The sequence below is a fragment of the Helianthus annuus genome, chromosome 3 (genome assembly GCF_002127325.2).
Source record: "Helianthus annuus cultivar XRQ/B chromosome 3, HanXRQr2.0-SUNRISE, whole genome shotgun sequence".
NCBI classification, from domain to species: Eukaryota; Viridiplantae; Streptophyta; class Magnoliopsida; order Asterales; family Asteraceae; genus Helianthus; species Helianthus annuus.
The window spans coordinates 46,688,178-46,693,207 of record NC_035435.2 but is presented as its reverse complement, the minus strand read 5'-3'; positions in this window follow the sequence as shown (position 1 = coordinate 46,693,207).

Genomic DNA, 5,030 nt, shown 5'->3' with positions numbered 1-5,030 from the left:
TAACTAGCTCAGAAAAATAAAAACAATGTGTTTGACAATATTTTTGTGTTCCGGGTAAAGTCTGGTTGTTCGGTTGGGTGTTGTCCGTTAAAGTGCTAAATTAATCTTTAAAGTGTCTTTTATAATACTTTTAGTGACACATTTAATTCCCAACACTTTGGAAAGTATCTAGGACTGTTTTGCCAAGTTTTTGCACTTTACTAGCATAGTTAATTGCTGAATTTTGTTATTTATTGCAGAATTCTGCATTTAAAGTGTGTTTTAGGCACTTCCCGGCACTATAACTATCACCTAGTGACGCAGTTTTATGGTCCTCACTCCCTACTAGTGTAGTATTCTATCTCTGGCTCATACTAGCCTCAAAAACATTGTATGTCTAGGTGCTGGCATTGTCAGCATGTTTCTGGGTTATCCGTTCAGTGTGCTAACTGTGCTTTGTGCATCAAGTTTGTCACTAATGTTTGTATGAAATAAATGAAGTGACAGTATGAAAAGTGATGCATATGTATGTATGTAACAGAAAACAGAAAGCAGTTTAATAACAGTTGTAATCATGCACAGTCATTAGGCACGAATTAAATATTAATTAAGTGTACGGATACCTGTAAATGTGAGGGTTGTCACATTCTCCCCCTGTTAAGAAAATTTCGTCTTCGAAATTTGTACTACCTTAACTCCTTATGATTACGTCACACGTGTGTGTATATGAATAATACCGAGGTAAATTATCACTAAACCGCATTAAACCTTACTGACCTCAGGTGAGTCCAAGAATATATAACAATCTGAATCCTATGGTTAAAAGGTATGTACTTTTGGCCTTTGATGTCAAAGGTACAAGATGTAATTGACGTATAGTCTAGTGTAATCCAGCTAGCAGGGGGTTTCGCAAAAGAGGAGTTTTGGCTAATAAGATTCTCAAACGATCGATCGCAATATGCAAACGAGTTTTCACAAACCATAGCATCCGCTATATGGATTCAAAATCAATAATTCAAATGTGATAGTAACGTGAAAAAGGATCTGTCAACTTCCGAAGAAATGAATGGTAAAGTTTAGTGTGTTGACATTCTTAAATTTCGAAGGTACACCGAATGAAATACAAGCGAATCTGGTGTATTATTGTCGCGATTCGTAGTTGCATCAGAAATGTTTAAATGACAAGTCAAATGAAAGTATATGCAGTTTTGCGTGAAACGGTTGACCATGATTAGCACAAGCTACAAGTTTGTAATGACACCACGAGGTGTCGTAATGACATAATTCAAGTATAGTGGTGACTGAACAAATTCACCGTGTTGGAAATCAAGTGATTATGTACCGAACAAGCCTGAAGAGTTGATTTACACAATGTCATAGTGTTTTCAGTCGAATATGGAACATCAATGAGCCACTGTTTTTGGTTGAAGGCGGGAAAACAATAAGTACCGCAGGGTGTTCAATTTATAACGAAAGAATCGTTTGGAGGTACATTGGGATATGAAATGAATCTATGTACCATTGTTTTGACACGCAACTATGTTGAGATCGTTTTAATCGTGTTGAACGGAACGGGTCTAGAGCAAGTCAATAAACAACTAAATCCGTATATATATAGGGTGTGTAACTTAAATTAGCGCAAGCTTCAATTCTGTGTAAGTATCACCGCGAGGTATCGAAATCAATCAAACAATTTAGTGGAGTCGTAGATCAACCAAGTCTACCACGACTCGAAATGAAAGAATCTTTTCAAAATATTTGAATATGATGCCCTTAATACATCATATGACGTCTTAAACTGAATATACGAAATGGATAAGTTCAAGCAATTGAACTTGGTTTTAGCGTAACCCGGTAATAAACGTATGTATCAATAAAGGAATCTCGGCATGGTTGCAAAGATAAACCATGAATGTAACTTGAAATGAAGGAAGTTTCAAGAGGGTGTGTTGGCTTGATAGCAAAAGAGCCAATAGTCACAATAATGTAGGTCATTCGAATTCACAAATCGGTAATTAGATTTAGCGTCCTAATATTTGAACTTAAATGAAGCGTTTGAAACGAAGTGAAGTCGCACGCGTAGCAAATGGTGCATGCGTGAAAAATAAGTTTCCAAGAAAAGGAATAATGAGTATCTGCTAAAATGAAGAAATGACCAGATATCGAAGCAAATATGTGTTCGCTCTTTGCGAAGAAAAATAACGTGATGCAACTACCATTAAGGGGAGTAGAGATGCAAACGTCTACTCACAAGAAGTAAAAGAAATTTAAGTACTTTCGGTTTGGTCAATGGAACTAGCATATATGTCAGGTTAATGGTGTCTGCTTGAGTTAACAGATGTGGTTTCTAAGTAACGACCTTTGTGAATTTGGACCTGGTTCCCGATGGTCCTAAGTACATGTTTCCTAGATTCTCAGAGTTTCGTATTCGGTGTAGAATCGTTCTGTGCATCGTGTAGGAAACGCCATTCTTATGTACGTTTAAAACAAGTTATGGTCTCACAATTTTCCCCCGGTATACTTTCTTCCTGAATTTACAGCTACTCGATCATCGATCAGTCGGGAAATACTGGTTGGATCCTCGCAGTTGGTCAAATAAGTAGGTCGCCAATCCTTAGCAAGATTCGCTGACTCTTGTTGGCTAGCTCGTCCAGCTCCTGGTAGTTTGATGTTCATTTGAAAGTCATCGTCCTTTCTCTTGACGAGCAGAACTGGGGTAACCCAAGACGGCAATTTTGGTCTGTTATCTTCCTTCTCTATCCACTACTGAAACTACCCTGTCAATCCTTGCATTTCCAAAGGTGCAAGTCTCTAGAGTGCATTTACCACAGACGCGGCGCCTGGAATCAAATCGATTGCGACATTTGACTTGTCGTTGAGGATATATTTCTGGCAAGTCTTTGGGGAAGACCTTAGGATATTTCCTTATCACAGGAATATCTTCGTGCTTTGGTTCTTTGACTCCTTTGTCCACGACATGAGTCAAGAAAACAACACATCCTATTCGCAAACAACTTTCGTGCCTTCAAGCAATTTGTAATTTGTAAAGGCGTACTCTGCTTCACGAGTCGAGATTGTTTCTTCGTTCACCATCGCGGTGCGGATATCAATCTCCTATTGATCATTTGTCAACCAATCCGTCCAACTACCTTGTTGAAGTCTCCCAATTCACTGGCAGAAGATCAGGCGTGAACTCTCACTCCCCGGGTCCTATCTTGCCATGTCCCATTTACTTCGTTGGCTTCTACTAGCTTCCCCATTAGCTAGTTCTATCGAGTGCGAGTTATCTAACTTACTTACTACTAAACCAAGCATACTTTCAACCTCCAGAAATGCGAAACTAAAATTCATGACAGTATCTAACAACACGGATGCATATCGTTGAGTAATATGGGACGTACCAATATCCACGCTCGGGTTCCTGGCGTGCTCCCCTAGCTCTACTACTGAGCTTTTACCCTTGTGCCTAATTCTTCTTAGGACAGTATTTCCTGAAATGCTTCTTGCTCCCACAGTTAAGACAACCTTGAACACGTTTCTGTTTGTCACTAGCTCTACCTTGATAATTGTCGTTGTTTCCTCCGTGATTCTCGCTATCATCTTGGTCTTTATTTCCATGTTCAATACTTTGCCTACAAGTCTCCTTGGGATGCCCCCTCTTACCACAGTTATCACATTTTCCATACTTACATCGCCCGACATGATGACGTAGACAATTGTCGCACTTAGGTAGGATACCCATGTAGTCTTTTCCCTTTTTGGCCTTCTTCTCGTTACTCACCCGAGTAACCTTCTTGAAATTTACGAGTTTTCCCTTGTTATCCCCAGATAACTCTACAGAAGTCTCCTTTTTCTCTTCTGGAGTGGAAAATTTTCCTTGTCTAATCGCTTCTTCAGTAAGTGCCACACTCATGTCGATTGCTTCGATGATTGTTGGAGGCTTAGATGTTGTTACCAGGCTTAGAATCTGAGGTGCCAGTCCCCTGATGAAACGTTCGATCTTCCTAGATTCTGGTTCCACCAAACATGATGCAACTTGTGATAATTCTCCAAATCTCTGCACATATTCAGCTATCTTTGGACCTTCCATTTTCAGGTTCCACAATTCAGTTTCCAACTTCTGGACTTCCGCCCTAGAGCAATATCTTTTGCGCATTAGTTCCTTCAGTTCGTCCCACGTCAAAGCATATGCAGTAGTATCGCCCATTGTTTGAACCTGAAGGTTCCACCAAGACAGAGCCCCATCTATAAATAGTCCAGCTACGTACGTGACCTGATGTTCTGGGGCACATTTGCTCAACCGTAAGACAGAATTCGTCTTCTCCACCCAACGCACAAAAGCTAAGGCACCCCAGTGTCATCGAATTCTCGAGGTTTGTTGTTCAAGAACTGCTCGTAAGTGCAGCCGCTGGGTGGGTTATTTCCTGAGGTATCTCCGCCGTGTTTGGAGCGAAGGGCATCGAGTTGTGCGATGGCTTGTGAGATGCGCCCTTGCAGTTCTGACTCTGCTGTTGTCGGCAGAGGGTTGTTGGTATTGACGTTCCCTGGTATTGACATCTTCTGAGAAGAAGATTGGTTAGGGAAGGTCTTATTCGTTCGGGGAGTGCATACAGTTGTTTAGAGATCATGTGCACATACACATAATAGGTTACCAGCCAATCAAGCAATAGTATAATCATAGTATAACCAAGCAACTTGGTAATTATATTTATAGCAAGCAAGCACGTAGCATTATAATTATAGCACACACATATAGGTCAATAACGCGCTTAACGAAGACATAGCGACTGAGCTTTCGTTGGTCATTGGTCACAAAGTATTGTCGGATGCTTAATGATGATTGGCTTCTCATTATTCCCTGGCCACAATTGTGTTATCTTCCAAAATGTATTACATCAACAGGGACACAGGGTCACCCTACCCTTGTCCATTAAATATGTTAGTGCATCAAAATTACGTAGTCAGATGAGGTCTTCAAAAGTCTCCACAATCTCGGCTTATCATTAATGTCCTACCCAAATGTAATGCAATCCGCATAATCCAGAAACCAA